Source organism: Gossypium hirsutum, chromosome A06 (assembly GCF_007990345.1).
Source record: "Gossypium hirsutum isolate 1008001.06 chromosome A06, Gossypium_hirsutum_v2.1, whole genome shotgun sequence".
Taxonomy (NCBI): domain Eukaryota; kingdom Viridiplantae; phylum Streptophyta; class Magnoliopsida; order Malvales; family Malvaceae; genus Gossypium; species Gossypium hirsutum.
This window is the reverse complement of record NC_053429.1, coordinates 40273425-40291741: the sequence shown is the minus strand read 5'-3', so window position 1 is coordinate 40291741 and position 18317 is coordinate 40273425. Positions and strand designations below refer to the sequence as shown.

Below are 18317 nucleotides of genomic sequence, written 5' to 3'. Positions count from 1 at the left end.
GAATCCTTTTTCAATCAACTGCCCAACACTTAGAAGATTGTAGTCAATGTTAGCCATCTATAGAACATTAGTTATGTGTTTCAAACCTGTTAAACTTTCAACAATCACTGTTCATTTTCCCTTAACGAAAATAAACTCACCATTTCCATTTTTTTTATTTTGAAATGATAGTTTTATCAAGTTCTTTGAAAAGTGCCGGGTCATTGGTCATATGATTTGTGTAGCTGCTATCATTCAACCAATAATCATTGGAGAAACATGTCGCCATAAAAAGGAACTCATCTTCTTGTTGATCAATAGATGCTTTTGCCTCTTTATGTTGTTGAGGCTTACAGACCCGCTCTATGTGCCCAATACTACCACATTTTTCTGCATTTGACATCAGGCCTCCACCAACATTTTTTTGGCAAGTGATTTGTCTTCTTACAATGGGGACATGGTGGATATATCTCATTGTTTTTATTATTTTTGGTCTCATCTTTAATCTTCTTGTTTTTACCTCTTAAATTTTCAAACTTTACTCGAAAAGCACCTTCTACTGATTCTTCTTGTCTTATCTTTCTCTTTTGTTCTAGAGCCTGCAATGTATTCACTAATTCTTCCAATGATATACTTGACAAATCCTTAGATTCTTCTAATGAAGAAATTTTAAACTCATATTTTTCAAGCAAAGTGACAAGAATTTTTTGCACTATTCAATCATCGGAAAAATCCTTACCCAACAATCTTACCTTGTTTACTATACCTCCTAACTTGTCAGAATAGTCTTTAATGGTTTCTGTCTCCTTCATTTTCATCATTTCAAACTCTCTGATCAGATTGAGCACTTGCATATTTTTTGTTCTTTCATTGCCCTAATATTCTTTCTTGAAGCAGTCCCAAATTTCTTTTGTTGATCCCAAATTCATGATTTTTGTAAATATTTTGCTTGAAACAATAGAGAAAAGACATGCTTTAGCTTTGGACATCTTTGTCTTCTTCTCTTTGTGAGTCTTCAATTGATTCATCGTTGGATCTGTTGGTAAAGACGAAACATCGTAGTCTTCTTCTACTGCTTCCTAAAGATCCATTGCATCAAAATAGGCTATCATTCTAACAACCCAAGCTTGATAGCTACCACCATCAAAAATTGGTAGAACAATATGACAATATGTTGTGTCAACTTACATGTATAAAGTTTATGTGTTTCTCTCAACTCATAGATTCCTTAAGATAAAAGCTCTAATACTAATTGTTGGTATTTTAGCAACAATATAAAACACACAAAATATGAAAGAAAGATATATTGAAATCTGTTGTATTATTCATATTATTTAGCAAAAAAAATAACAAAACTTACTCATAAAAAACATGCCACAAACACTTAACTTATTCCTAAAATCATGTAACAAAAATTTAAATCCCTAAAAACTTGGTCTACAAACCTATTATTAAGTAAGTCTAATGCACATCCTCAACAACATCTATATTAAAAACACTGGTTGTCTTAAGAGGCTTTGTTATCATAACTTGCTACTAATAGTTATTCAGTGACATCTCCTCAATAAATTCTTGAGCTTCCTCAAGTGTATTGTTATTCAGTGTTCCACTAGTTGTTGCATCAATTATCTGCCTAGTTGAGGGATTCACACCATTGTAAAATGTTTGAACTTGTAACCATAAAGGTAATCCATGATGAGGACACCTTCTCAGAAGATCCTTAAATCTCTCTCATACATTGTACAGTGTCTTAAGTTCAAATTGAGTAAAAGAAGATATATCATTCCTCAACCTAGTTGTTTTGGCAGGTGAAAAATACTTCAACAAAAATTTTTCAATCATCTGTGCCTAAGTCGTGATGGAAGCCCATTAAAGTGAATTCAACCATTATTTAGCCTTATTCTTCAAAGAGAATGGGAATAACTATAAGTGTATGACACCATCAGTAATGCCATTGATCTTAGATGTGTCGCAGATCTCCAGAAAGTTAGCTAAATGAGCATTCGGATCTTCATATTGCAACTCATCAAACTGAACATACTATTGAACCATTTGATTGTATCCTGCTTAATCTTAAAATTATTTGCAGCAATTGTCAATCTAACAATACTCGATTCAACCCCAGTTAGAGTGGACTTAGCATAGCCATAAATAATCCGAGGAGCAGGATGTACAGGAAGTTGCGGATTAACAAGATTATTATCCATTTCCAGAGTAATTTCCTTTTTCTTTTGATCGTCTATTAAAATTTGTTGACTTTGCCTTGCTTCTCTAACCTCTTTCCAATTTTTGTAAGCAATTTTTTTGATTTCACTATAAAAATTAATGGTTCCACCAAGTTGCCTCTAGTCATAAACCAAAAGAACCTGTAAGAATCTAACAGAAGAAAAACTAGGATGTAACAATTATATTAAAAACAAAATTATTAAAATTAAAATTAAAATTAAAATTAAAATGGATAAATTAATATAAATAAAATTTTCCTAATATTCTAGTCCCCAACAACGACGCCAAAAACTTGATGTCCATCAAACTAAGTAAAAATTTTGACTAAGACAAATGCACCTATCAATTGATAATATAGATATGGTGAGCAAAGATATCATTCTCACGAAGACTAAAAATACTAGTAATTATTGTCTTTTTATTGTTTAACTGAATAATTTGAGTGATTGATTAAAAACTAAAATTAACTAAATTAATTAACTAACGAACACGACAAAGAAAAAATCAGGAAAATAATCGATTAACAACCAATAAGCGAAACAATATCCATGAAAAAATCTGCCTAGATTTCATCTATCACTATCAATCTAAATTACACAATTTATTTACTTAGCACCTTGATTGTAGAAATCCCTAAATTATGCTAATATCTCTTTCGAGCATAAGAGCAACTGATTCTGAGTTGATTAATTGAAATTTCTTTCTAATTAAACCCCTATTATTACATTAACTCATGTTATGGATTTCCCTACTAGATTTGACTTTAATCTGATAGATTTATGTCGTCCTATTTCTAGGATTGCATGCAACTCCACTCGATTACACAAGATCTAATTTTAAATAGGGTTTATTCAACCACCGATTTAAGCACATCAAACATGGATTAATAATCTAGAAATATCAAACCAAGAATTAAGCACACATAAGTGAGAACAAGAAACTAAATATTTATTGCGTAAAATAAAAATCAAACGATAGAATCCATCATAGGGTTCATCTCCCTAAGTATTTAAAAATTTAGTTCATGCTTGAAAATAAAAACATCCAAGATACATTATAACCAAAAGAAATAAAGAAATTTATGATAACTTCCTAAGAAATCAACTGGGAATCTTCAATCTTGATGGAAATCTGCTTCAAAGTCTGCTTCAAAGTCAGCTTCAATGGTGTTTTTCAAGTTTTTTTCTTGAATATTCTATAACGACTCACTCATATCTTGTTTTTTTTCATATATACGTCTTAGAGTGCCTGAAAAACTTAAAAATCGTTATTTTTCACTGTTCAGTACACAATCTGGTGAAATCAACATGACCTACCATACGTCCGTGAGGGTCACACGGCCGTGTGGAATGGTTTAGCTCATGTAGCTCCTGCAGCTTGCTACAACGCTCCGATTTTCGCTCCTTTTGCTCCCAATTGCTCTATTAAGCATTAAAACATTAATTTAAAGGACTAGGTATAAAATTCACAAATAGCATTGAATAATCATCCAAAAATGCATTAAGAATAATGTTAAAATATTTTACTTTTAGCACTTATCATTTTTCAATTTTCAACATATAACATTACATATTCACAGTATAATCTAGAATTTAAATCTTTTACTTAAATTTTCACTAAAGATTACTATACATATCAAATAATACTAATAATTAAATTATTCATTTAACACATTTTATGATTAAATTTTAAGCTAAACAAGGTAAAATTTTGAAGTACTTAAAACCAAGGCATGGATGATGAGGTTTCCTTCTTCTTACTCTTTAATAACTTCGTTTCCTTTGTCTTCAATTTGAGTCTCTCCTTTCTTCTCTTTTTCTTCAATTCCATTTCAAAACATATAATATTTACATGTTAAACCACAATCAAATAGCATTCCTATGCTATCTTATTGAAATAAACATGTATTTCATGAGGATTTCGTCATCTTTTACCTTAATTACTTGAAATCAAAACTTAATTTCTATTTTCTCTCTCCTTCAATACATCTATGGAGTCTCTTTCCAAGGAATTAAGATGACCACTAGTCTTCTCTATTGCATTTACTAAGAAAACATTAAAGAAATTGAAAGAATTAAGCTTGGAAGGGCTTAGAAATTGTAGAAGGACCTATTTAAAATAAAAGCAAAATTTTGGTTGATGGCTTTAAGGGTGACGTTTTGTTTCTTCCTACGGGGATGAAAGCTTTCATCTTTTCTACTTTTTTTTCTACATAATTATACAAAAAAATCTCTTAATTTAATAATTACAATTAGTTTTGTTGATCCTCCAATCATCTTTTAACACAATTCAATCCTTAATCATTAAGTTTTTTCATAATTATCTAATTTAAATCATTACTATTTAACCTTTTAACTATCTCTACAATACCATGCATGATTCATGCTTTATTTTGGTCAAATTTCACTTCTAGTCTTTCCTTTTTTTTCCAAATTCTATGTATTCTTTTCTAATATTTAATTTTCTACTTTTACCACAATACTTTCTATTCTTCTACAATTTAGTCAATATCTCAAATTAATTTTCCTCATCTAAAAGCATATTCTAATTTCCTATTGGCTCTAACTACTTCATATATCAACACTCAAATTATCAATATTATTTGTTTCTAAGAATTCTCTAATATTCCTAACTTGGCATAGTACTGTACCTAATTCCAAGGTATAATGCGGATGTTACAAGTTATTAATTAAAAATATGAATCAAAAACTTAAAAATAATATATTTATTAATTATTAATTATTAATTAATTTTTTTTAAAAAATTAAAACAACATGAAATAAAAAATAAAAATGCGAGTAAGAAAGGAACCAAATCCGGTACTCAAGGATAAAATTGCTAACATTTAATCATCTAACCAAAGAAGCTAATGTATTAAGTTATTAATGAAAATGCATTTTGTAGAACGTGTTTTTAGACATGTCAGCAGAAAACACTTCTTGCAAGACGAGTTTCCTGTTTCTCTCTCCAAAATTGGCCTATTTCCTTAGATATCAAAAAAATCGGCATATTTCCCCATTATCTTCCAAAATTGGCATATACTGCTAATTTACCCCTTCAGAGTTTGTAAGTCTGATGTTGAAGTATATGATGAGCTGTTGTTACCAAATCAATCCCTGTTTGGGTCTGATAATAATTAAAATTATTATAACACTTATCAATATTTTTTGTCAAGTATTCTTTGTTTTCTTTGACAGATGATAACTTGGGGCTTCCAATCATTCTTTGAATAATCCATATTTGATATAGTTGATAAAATCTTTCTTTTTCAGCAATACCAATAAGACTACTTATTTGTATATAGAAATAATAGTAAAAATCATCTTGTTTTACTATTTCTGATAATATAGTTTTAATAATTGTAGGATAATCTTTTAGTAGATTAACAGAAAAGTTTTGAACAACTATTTCTTTTACAAAACCCCATTCAATACTTCTTATATCAAATGGCTCATGATCAAGTCTAAACCTTATAGTAGGAGTCTCTTCTCCTAACTCATTTGTAAAAACATATGCTTGTAAAAAGTATTCAGAAAAAGTTTTTTAAAATTGAGTTTGCTGATTGCAAATAACTCTATTTATTTTTGAAAAAATATCTGCTGGTAATTTTTTCTAGCTTTATTATATAAACATATTCTAAATACTTTATTTATAAGAGGACTATTTGTTCCTTTATGAATAAAATATATCAAGAAGATTATTTATCTCCTCAATATTCATATATTCTATTTCAAGCTCTTCCCAATCTCTTTATAAAATTGATTTTAATAATAATTCATGAGCTTCATCTTCTTTAGTTGTTTTTCCAACTAAGAATTGCGAAAGCTTTGTAAGAGCTCGTCTAAAATTTGCTCTTTGCTCTCACTACAAGAAAACAGACCTTTAGCGGCGCTTTTAGCAGCGTTTTAACAAAAAACGCCACTAAAAAGAGCATTAGTGGCGCTTCCACAAAAACGCTACTAAAAAACGAGCATTAGCGGCGCTTATAAGGAAATTTCGCTATATGTTGAGAATTAGCGGCGCTTATATGAGAAACGCCGCTATAGCTTGACCATTAGCAGCGCCTTGGAGAAAACACCGCAAAAAAATATACACAACGTCGTCGTTTTTTGTTGAGATTTAGTGACTTTAGCGGCGCTTGCTTAAAACGCCGCTAATACTGACTTATAGCGGCGTTTTTCAAAAAAGCGCCGCAAAAGATCAAAAAAGCCGCTAAAAGTCAGCATTAGCGGCGTTTTTAGAAAGCGCCACTAAAAGTATAATTTATTTTTGATTGTATATTTACATTCTTAAAAGAAAATAATGACACGTAGAATAATTTTAAAAGTAAAAACATAGGAAAATATTTATTAAAAATGAAATAAATTAAAATATTATTATTTAAAATAATTTTAAAGTTTTTTGGTATATGACTAATTGTTTTTATATTTATATGTTAAATATTTTCTTATATAATTGTAAAAGAGATAGTATTAATTTTAAAATATTGAATTAATTATCATTATAGTTTAGGGTTTATAATTTAGGGTATATGGTTCACGGTTTAAGGTGTAGGAGTTACTAATTTAAGGGTTACAATTATGTAGTTTAAGGTATTGATTTAGGGTTTAACAGTTAGAGTTTAAGATTTAAGTGTTAGGGGTCAATGATTAGGGTCGGGTTAGGGGTTAGAGGTTTAGGGTTAAGGGTTTATGGTTTAGGGGTTAGAGTTTAATTAGATATGTTGTATTGTGATATTTAAGGTATCAATTTTAGGGTTTAGAATTTTAAGGCCAGATAGGGGTTAGAGGTTTAGGGTTTTGATTAATTATTATTTTTTAATTTATATATTAAACGATTTCTTATATAATTGTAAAAGAGATGTACAATATTTATCTTAATATATTAAAATTATATATGATTATAGTTTAAATTATTAAAATTATAAACTTTATATATATTAAAAGGTTTAGGATTTAAGATGGTTTAGTTGAAATTTGTTAAATTAATGATGAAATTTTATACAATCAATTGATGCTTTTTAAAAGATATAGATAGGTACTATATCTACTTAATAACATTATAAACACATAGAAACCATAGAAATTAAAATATAAGGATTAAATATTAAGCATATTTAAAAGATAAAAACTGAAAATTATCTACTTCAGTAAAATGTAAAAAAAAAAAGATTAGTATGTACCATATATCAGGAAGAGATCATAAATCTTTTAAACTTTAATTCATAATATTAGGATTAAATTATAACTAATTATCATCATATTAACATTTATCATCATTAGTATTAATAATTAAAATCATTAATCTAAACAGTTAATTGAACGAAGAATTCAATTCAAATTAATTCCTCTACACTTAATTTATATAAGTGAAATTTAAACTTAAAATTTCAAAGTTATCATGCAATATAGATATATTATTAACTATTGACTATCATAAGTTAATTATTATGGCTACCAAATTATAACAAATAAAAATAAAATATAAAAATTAAGAGATTAGTGGCGTTTTTTAAAAAAACGCCGCAAAAAAATAGTATAGTTGAAAGAAAACGGCATCGTTTTAGTTGGATTGAGTATTAGTGGCATTTTGAAAAACGCCGCAACAGAAGTAAAGTGTACTAGAAGCGTCGTCGTTTTAGTTGAATATATAGGGGATTAGCGGCGCTTTTATAGAAAACGCCACAAAAGACAGTTTAGTTTAAAGAAAACGACGACGTTTTAGTATATGAGGGTATTAGTGGCGCTTTTAAAAACGCTGCAAAATAATTAAAGTTTACCGTACACGTCGTCGTTTTAGTTGTATATATAGGGATTAGCGGTATTTTTTAAATAAACGCCGCAAAAAACATTAGTGCTTAACAGAAACGGCGTCGTTTTGTTTGGAGATTAGCGGCACTCACCTGGAAACGCCGCAATAGATTGCTTTTAGCAGCGCTTTTCATAAGCGCCGCAAACGGTGAAATTTTTTTTTTCAAAACGGCGTCATTTTCATTTCTAATGTTAAGTCCTTCTTTCATGCCTGATAGTCTCAGCCTTCTCCCCCAAAACACCATAATAGATTTCCCCTAATCCCTTAATTTCCCCTAAAATCCCTAGGTATCTCAGTCGATCGACCACCTAATCATCGTCGTCCGCCATCGTCTCTTCTGCATCCTGTCGCCGTCGCTCTCCGCTTCCGTAATTAGTCGGTAAATTTCGGTACCCATTTGCTGCATGATACTTGTTTCAACTGCACGGATCAAGCGTAGACGAATTAGGCATCGGATTTGCATTGTGTGAAGATGTCTTCCTTTTACTAAGTATCTGTTTTATTAGGACTATGCCCCGTGCTCTATTTGTTGTTTTAAATGGGTACGAGGCTTCTAGCACCTTTAGAGAACTAGAACTCAAGTTCTGTCTTGCCTTACCCCCAATAGTTGCTTCTAGTTTTTTGTTCCAAAAATATATATATATCCTGATCTAAACAAAGGCTTAAATTCCTACTTAGGAAGTTGGTAGACTATGACAATGTTTCTGCCTAAAATATCAGAGCGAGTTCATTACCTATAGGCAAGTGAAGATTTAGTATGACACTTTATGTTTACTGAACAGAAATTTTTGCTACATGCATATGATAAGAAGCAAGATGGAAGGGCAGAAATTATAACTATTACTAAGTGAGGATAGATTTATTCAATAGGTTGAATTTGATTTGAGATAGTGAATGTTATTAGTTTGATGAAATCAGTAAGAGAGTGGACAAAGTATTACTTAAGAATATAACTCTAATAAATGGGAATTACTTAGTCCTACAAGTAGAGAATTTGAAGTAGAGAAAAAGTAATTAGTAGGGGACAAAAATGTTTATTTGGAAATTCTAGTTAAATATTTTGCCATCCTATTTTCGATTTTGTATATCATATGAATATTATGGCTTGGGAGTGATAATTATATATGTATTGGTTTTTCCTTGTTTCTTTGATTTTGTTCTTGTGTGCTTGACTGATGAAGCTCCAACACGTAAGAAGTTAAAAATGAAAATGGAATGAATTACATATGAAGATGAATGCTACAGACTGCGGATGTATATCTGAAAAACCATTAATAGATTATTTGTTTTGTTGGTTGTTGTGAGTGAATAACTGTGGGTTTGAAAAGATAGGGAGTTATAATAATAATGATCTCACTCACTTTTCATTGCCGTAAAAGGTGATGGAAGCTTTTATTATTATTATTATTAACACTGTTGAGTTTTAGGGCTCATTTGGTGCCTTTTGATGGGGTGTGCTGGTGGATTTGTGTGTATATATTTTGGTTAAAACTTTGAAATTGATGATGTAATTGGGTGCTTTCGTTTTGGATACCGAAATATTGAGGAAGTTAAAATTATATAGTATTGTGATTTTGCACTTTATTCAGTTCTTTTAAGGCCATCTCTCTTGCTCTTGCCCTTTAAATAACACCCATTACATGGTTTGATTTTTTTATTCATAATGTTTGTCTTTTCTTCACGACTCCAGTAGCCCGGTAATAGAGGGTTTTAATAGAAATCTAAATTTCAAAGTTGAAATGGTGCATGGCATTGTCATGCTAAGAATGCTTCTGTGATTATGATAATAGTGGAATAGTGGAATAGTGTAATTGCGTATAGTGTAATAGTGTAATAGTGGAATTTTTTGATTGGGCAGTATCGGACCAGCAATAGGAAAAAGAGCTGAATCTTTCAACTGCTTTATCAGTTACCACTCAAGATCTAAGAAAGAGAAAGAAAAACTACAAATACTACTCAAATACACAGAAAGGCTAGATAAGCAGAAGGTTAGTTAATCTTTTACTTTCTTTTTTTCTTTCGTTTTTTAAATTACTATTCTTGTTTATCCTTAGATTAATTTTTAATGGATCATGCTTTTAACTTATTCTGTTTATCGTTAGATTATTTTTTAAATTTGCTTATGATGTTTATCCTCAGAGACTTGTTATGCTGTCGATGAACTGTTTGTCATTGTTTTCCTCTACAATACATAGATATAATAATACCCAAATTTACCAGTGATCAAGTACAGAACTTGTTATGCTGTTATGCTATCGGCCTTGAGATTAATTCTGTAAAAGGGATCATTTCTGCTCAATTTGCAACCTTTTAATTTGTGATTTAATATTTCTATATTTCTATCACGATTTTTATTAAATTATTAAATATTATTGAAATATTCTCGTCCATTTTATCACAAATATTATCATTCTTTTATCATTTAAGTTAAAATTTTGTATTCAAAATAAATCATAGCTTTTAAGCATAAACTTGCTGTTACCAAAAGAATTAATAAATGCAAATTAAAAGTAAGAGTTAACAAGTTTAATGTCATTAATTTAAAAATTTTATTTTATTTTTATATTACCTAATTTTTAAATTAACAAATTAATAAATGCAAATTAAAAGAAAGACTTAACAAGTTTAATGTCATTAATTTAAATATTTTATTTTATTTTTAAATTACCTAATTTTTCAATTAACAAATTAATAAATGCAAATTAAAAGAAAGACTTAACAATGTTTAAAATATTTTGTCTACTTTTATTTTATTTTTAAATTACCTAATTAAATTAAATTGTATTTAAAGTTTTATTTTATTTTATTTTATTTTAATTATGAAAAAACTTTTGTCAAATTTTATTTTATTTTTAAATTACCTCATTAAATTAAATTGTATTTAAAGTTTTATTTTATTTTATTTTAATCACGAAAAAATTTTAGTCTACTTTTATTTTATTTTTAAATTACCTAATTAAAGTAAATTGTATTTAAAGTTTTATTTTATTTAATTGTATTTAAAGTTTTATTTTATTTATTTTAATCAGGAAAAAACTTTTGTCTACTTTTATTTTATTTTTAAATTACCTAAATAAATTAAATTGTATTTAAAGTTTTATTTTATTTTAATCACGAAAAAACTTGTAAATAATTAACCATGTGACTCAATAAAAAATAACCATAATTGAGCACACATGATAGACATAATTCAAAATAAATAATTAACCCTAAACTTGTAAATTTATTCTAATAACCAATTCTTCACTTCCCTTGTGTTTTCCCATCAGCACAATCACAATCCCATCAACATAAATATATATCATATTTTACATAATTTACATAATACATAAATATATATCATAATTTACATAATTCGGATAACTTACATAATTTACATAACTTACATAATACATAAAAATATATCATATCAAAACTTACATAACTCAATTAGAGTTATAAATAAACAACTTACCCATGTAATTTATTGTCAACTTTAGAATTCAAAAACTACGAAATGGATAGGAGTTGGATGAAATTGTCAAGGGTAAGCAACGCCTATCGAAATGGAGTACAAACTTTTCTGAATTTTGCATTTCAAAATGCAAGCCAAGAGAATATGATTCTTTTCCCGTGTAAGAAGTGTGGCAACATCAATTGGCATATTCGCAAAGTTGTCTACGAACATCTAATTGTTGATGGCTTTATTCGGGGGTATAAAAAATGGATTTTCCATGGAGAGTGTACATCTAGTGGAACTTCTTCAACGATTAATCCGACTTATCCTGATACTGATTACCACCAGTATGTTAGACAAGATGACATGAAAGGTATGTTGTGAGATATATTTAATATGCACAGTCATGGTGATCAATTGTTTCCACCCGACTTTATTGCATCCGATGATTGTAATATTGGTGGAAATGTTTTTTGCGAAACGGGAACAAGTGCACCTGATGAGGAGCCAAATGAAGAAGCGGCGAAGTTCTACAATTTACTTAATGAAATGAACGAAGAACTTTACGAGGGATCAAAATATTTGAAATTGTCCTTCTGCATTCGTTTATTTCACTTAAAATGTTTAGGATGGTGGACTGGAAACTTTTTTACAATGCTACTAGAGTTTCTGAGAGAGATGTTTCATTTTGCAAAAATCCCCCAATCTTGTCAAGATATGAAGAGACTAATAAAAGATTTGGGCCTTGGGTACGACAAAATTCATAGTTGCCCAAATGACTGCATGTTGTACTAGGGTGATCAGAAGAACCAACAGTGTTGTAATGTTTGCAGTAAGTCTCGTTGGATGAATGGGAATACAGAAGATGTGAATGCGGATGAAGGTGGGGCACAGTTAAGAAAGAAGCCAGTCAAGGTTTTGCGATATTTTCCCCTAATACCAAGACTTTAAAGGCTTTTCATGTTGTCAAAGACGGCCGAATCTATGAGGTGGCATAATGATCAACGGACCGATGATGGATTATTAAGACATCCTGCGGATTCTTTAGCTTGGAAATCATTTGACAGTAAATTTCCAAGCTTTGCAAGCGATCCTCGAAATGTGAGGCTTGGGCTAGCAGCTGACGGCTGTAATCCATTTAAAATCATGAGTACTTCCTACAGTACTTGGCCTGTAGTGCTTGTTCCTTACAATTTGCCTTCATGGATTTGCATGAAGCAATCTTCGTTTATTTTATCAATGATTATTCCTAGAGAGAAAGGTCTCAGAAATGATATTGACATCTATTTGCAGCCACTTATTGAAGAGTTAAAATAATTATGGTCTGGTGTTGAGACATATGATGCATTGAGAAAGGAGAACTTTAATTTACGTGCAGCTTTGTTGTGGACAATTAATGATTTTCTAGCTTATGCTAATTTATCAGGTTGGAGTACTAAAGGACGTTATGCTTGTCCTTGTTGTGCTGCGCAAACTTGTTCGAAGTGGTTGTACAATGGGAAGAAGTTCTCTTACATGGGTCATCGTCGGTGGTTAGATGGAAATCATAAATTTAGATTTCAGAGGACTCTATTTGATGGTACTGAATAGTACAGAGGAGCTCCTGAGCAGACCGTTGGATCTGAAATCTTGTTTATGTTAAAAGATATCAACTTTAGTTATGGGAAGATGAATCAACCACCTAACACACAAACAAAGAGAAAATCGAGGGATGAATCTGATGATGAATCTGACGAAGAGGATGATCCTAATGAGGCGGACTTGTGGAAAAAAATGAGTATTTTTTTGAGTTGCCTTATTGGGAGCACAATATTTTACGCCACAATCTTGTTGTCATGCATATTGAGAAGAATGTCTGCGAGAACATAATTGGGACAATTTTGAATGTCGATGGAAAATCAAAAGACAATCTTCAGAGTCGACTTGATTTAGTTGACATGAGAATTTAGCGTGATCTTCATCCTCAAGTACTTCCGAATGGGAAATATCGGTTGCCGCCTTCTATTTTTTCGATGTCAAAGGAAGAGAAAGAAGTGTTCTGCATGGTGTTGAAGGATATAAAGGTCCCAGGTGTGTATGTGTCAAATATATCTCGATGTGTGAGTCTTAAAGATCGAAGATTATATTTATTAAAATCACATGATTACCACATCTTGATGCAAGATTTACTCCCAGTTGCTTTACGGTGCTGTATGTCAAAAAATGTGACGTCCTGTATAATTCAACTATCCAATATAATGAAAGCTATTTGTGGCAAAGTTTTGGATGTTAAAGAATGTATGTCAAAAAATGTGACGTCCTGTATAATTCAACTATCCAATATAATGAAAGCTATTTGTGGCAAAGTTTTGGATGTTGAAGAACTTGAAAAAGTACAGGATCGAGCTGCTTTGACTTTATGCAATTTGGAGAAGATCTTTCCACCTTCCTTCTTCACTATTATGGTGCACTTGGTAATCCATCTACCTCACGAAGCAATACTTGGTGGACCGGTTTTTTATCGATAGATGTATCCTATAGAAATGTGCTAATTTATTTGTCAAGTATTCATTCATTCACCTCTATACATTTAGTTACAGCTTTTGATAAATATTGTATATCGTATTTAGGTTCCTAAGCAAATTGAAGTCGTATTGTCGCAATAAGCGTTATCTAGAAGGATCAATTGCTGAAGGCTACTTGGCAGAGGAATGCATGACCTTCTGTTCTAGATATTTAGAAGATGTTGAAACACGATTGAATAGACCTAGTAGAAATGCTGGGCTCAATGATCATAACTTGGCCGAAACTTATTTATTCCAAAGTTATGGAGAACCAATCGGCAAAGTTGAAATTGCAGAATTAGATGATATATCATGGATACAAGCACATCGATATGTACTTTTTCACCACGATTCAATTGAACCGTTACGCAAGTAAGTTCTAAAATTTTCTCACATATTCGTTGTTTTGATTTGTTTATCTTCTAACTAATTAAACTTGTTTTTAACATAGTGAGTACAAACAAATTTTGAGATCTCGTGCACGCTCTCGAAGATTACAATATCGAGAGATTAATAAGTTATTCACAGAATCTTTTCATGAATGTTTAAGTCAAACAGTATGTAACTGAAGTTAATAAGTTAAATATAACTGCGAAATTTAGTTAATCAAATAAGAATGTTTTTACATAATACATTTATAATTACTCAATTTACTTTCGATTCAATAGGTTTGGAGTGGGAAGGACATCAATGATGAAGTTAAATGGCTTTCACAAGGTCCGAACAGATAATAAAAAGATATAGTGCCTTTCTCATCAATGGATATAGATTTCATACAAAATATCGCGAGAGAATGAGGAGAACTCAAAATTGTGGAATTGTTGTTAATTCTTCAATTGCGAGTTATGCTAGTGCTAAAGACAATAATCCGATTGAGGGTAATGTGGAGTATTACGGACTTCTTACCGACATTATTGAGTTGGATTACTATGGCAGATGGAAAGTTGTCTTATTTCAGTGTGATTGGGCTGATGTTAATACTGCTCACGGAATTAAAAAAGATCAATTTGGTTTTACAATGGTTAATTTCTCTCCCTTGATTCACACTAGACAACAATTGATGGACGAGCCATATGTATTTTCCTCTCAAGTAAAACAAGTTTTTTATTCAAAAGATCCAACTGATGAGGGTTGGTATGTTGTACTCCGAAACACCCCTAGAGACTTGTTTGACATGGGTAGTGGAAGTAGAGATGACATCGTCGAAAGATCAGAAACATTACCTTTTCCAGAACAAAACTTAGATGAAAATATCCCTAGTACTAGTACACAACATCAATAGGTTCGACATGATGTGGATGAAGATATTTACGAATAATGATGTAGTAAGATTTTACGAGTTTTTAATTATATGTAATATTATAATTTTAATCTTGGTCGTGTTATATAATTTAACTATTTTACATGTACTATTATTGTTGTAATTTGTTACTAAAATTTCAATCATTTTATGTGTATTGCAGGAAAAATGGATAGAAGAAGATTACAAGATTTAAGTATTGTCCAGAATACTCCAAATTCGGAAGAAGCAAATAGTGAACAGCAGACAGTTGTTGGATCTTCGAATGTGCCGGAGACACTTGACGAGCATGCAGAAATTCAAAGTAATGTTAAGTTTATTTTACATGTGTGTTGACTTTTATTATTGATTTATTTTTCAATTTTAATATAATAATATATCGTTTTTCAGCTGAAAGTGGTGAGACGCGCAGAGGTCGAGGACGTACGCTACTTAAAGATTTCTACAAATTAAATCCTGTCGAGCGTGTCAAAGTAAGTAGAAACAGTCATGGTCAGCCTGTTGGATCTGAAGCTCGACTTTTAGCAGGCTATTTAGGCATTATAGCACGAAATGCTAATATGTTGCCCATCAACTACGAATCATGGCATCACATACCTGATAGAAACAAAAATCAGGCTCTCGATAATATTAAGGTAACAAAACGTTAAAGTATTTTATAATACTTCGGTTTAACTTTCATTTATATTTACATTCTAAACTTGTGTTTTTTTAGGAAAGATTTGCTTTAAAGGTCTCTGATGACTATATCAAGAAGGCATTGGATAAAAAATGGAGAGACCATAAAAGCACTTTGAAAAAACTATATTTTAAGAAAGACATAAGTCTCGAGGAAAAATTGAGAAATGTCCCGCCGGGAATGCTGAGGTACCAATAGGAAGATGAGGTTAGATTCTGGAATTCAAAGAAAGGAGAGGTATTACACATTTCCAAACTCTTATATATAGTGTTTACTATATACGTAATAATAATTTCATTATGTAGGACCGTGAGTGAGTTGGAACAAGTAGCAGGCAAAAACAAAAATTCACGCACACGGCAGGGTCGAGAAGTTTTGCTTCTGTAGCTGAGGCTGAAGTATTATGAATTTATTAATTCAGTAAAATATTAATGAATTTCTACTATTAAATAATATTTTTACTACTATATTGTAGGAAGTCTCGTCAGGTCAAAAAGTTGGTTGCCTTCAGCTTTTTGAGATTACGCATAGGAAGAAAGATGGATCTCCTATGACATCCGAAGCTGGAGAAATTATGGTATATTTACTTAATAAAATTTGATTTATTATAAATATTTATAATGTTTAATTATAATGGTTTAATTCGTCGTTAGTATTTTTAAATAATGTTAAGTTATGTTGCATTCCTTTTTATTATATATTTCATTTCTAACTCTTTAATTAATTTATTAGGAGAAACTAAAGAAGAAGAAGGTGGAGTACGAAGCGATTGCTTCGACTGATATTTCTGTTAATCTTAAGAACATTGATAACAGAATTATCACTGAAGTTTTGGGTCCTGAAAGGTACGGTCAGGTTCGATTTCAAGGATCTAGTGTTACCCCGACCCAATATTTTGGATCCAGCTCCCAGCAATACATGCCTTCTGGGAGTCAAGCTCAAGCTGAAGTTCAGAGGTTAAGAGACCAGATTGCTCAGATGCAAGTGAGCACAGTTGAGCAAATTGCCGAGGTTCAAAGAAAATATGAAGAACTCTAACAACAACTTAGAGTGGAGGCTGTAGAGAGGGAGGTAGCAGCAGCAGCGAATGAGGCAGCGACAGCAGTGAGAGAGGCAGAGGCTGCAACGATGGCAGTAGAGCAAAGCAGAAAGTACGATGAGCTCCAGCTACAGCTTCAGCAAATGATGCAGATGTTTCAGCAGTCGCAAAAGCCGCCATCTTAAACATTAGTTTTCTACTTGTAAGAACGTTTTTAACATTGTCACATTTAACATTATTGTAAGAATTTTTTGAGTTATACTTAATTTATTAATTTACATCATAGATCTTTCATTAAATTTGAAGTATCATTTAGATTTAATGTTTTTTATTGTATTTTTTATACGATATTTGCTGTTTTTGGTTGGATTTCATGCTATATTTTCTGTTTTTGGTTCGATTTAATGCAGGAAGGGGTGCATATTGGATAAAAATGAACATTTCAAATTTGCCAAAATTAGTGGCGTTTGTGAAAAAAAGCCGCTAAAAGCCATAACTTTAGGCGGCGCTTTTCCCACAAACGCTGCTAAAAATCTTGGTCTTTTGTGGCGTTTTTTTCAGAAAAACACCGTTAAATTTTGCGGCATTACCTTTAGTAGCATTTTTTGCGGCGCTTAGGAAAACGCTGCTAAAGGCTAAAAAAAACGCCACTAAAAGTCTGTTTTCTTGTAGTGTCTAAAATATGGGTTTTCCATATTTCATTGATGAATTTATAAATTTCACTTGGTAAACTTGGATTATAAAAATATTTACCATATATTCCTATGGCTCTAATTGGTATATTTCTAGCCTTAAATTGGATTATGGTTTCTTTACCATCTATTCCTATGGCTCTAATTGGGTTTTTCATTAATTCCCATTTTTCTACAGGAATGACATTTTCTCTACAGCTACTTGTGGTAACTCCAGTATCTAATAAGGCATGCAAAGAATATGTTTTATATTCTCTAAATTGAAATGTAATTTCTATATATATATATAATATTTCCTAGGTTGGAAATTTGAAAATGTAATAATATCATTTTTTCCCATTTTCATTTGTTGAATAATAGTAGCAGATTGTATTTCTTCCATTCTAGTATTTCTAGAATTTCTACTAGGTTCAGTTTGGAAAATAGGTATTTGAACTGTTTTCATACCTATTGGTGTTGTTGAATTTGTACTAATATTATCTTCTTCTTCCTCTATCTGAGAATTAGAGGGTAAAACTAAATTATCATTTGTATTTGTTATGGCATTATTTTTAAAATATAGTCTATCTCCAGATGAAATATATTCTATAGTACTTACTGGTTTTGTAGTAC

At 30.8% G+C, this 18317-nt stretch overlaps 1 non-coding gene across 1 annotated transcript; it reads left to right on the top strand.

The window, feature by feature from the left end:
- The first annotated feature begins 1666 nt into the window (after positions 1-1666).
- Positions 1667-1773, top strand: LOC121231175 (small nucleolar RNA R71). The gene has a single exon (XR_005929242.1). It is a non-coding gene; the product is annotated as a small nucleolar RNA R71 (small nucleolar RNA).
- The last annotated feature ends 16544 nt before the right edge of the window (positions 1774-18317 follow it).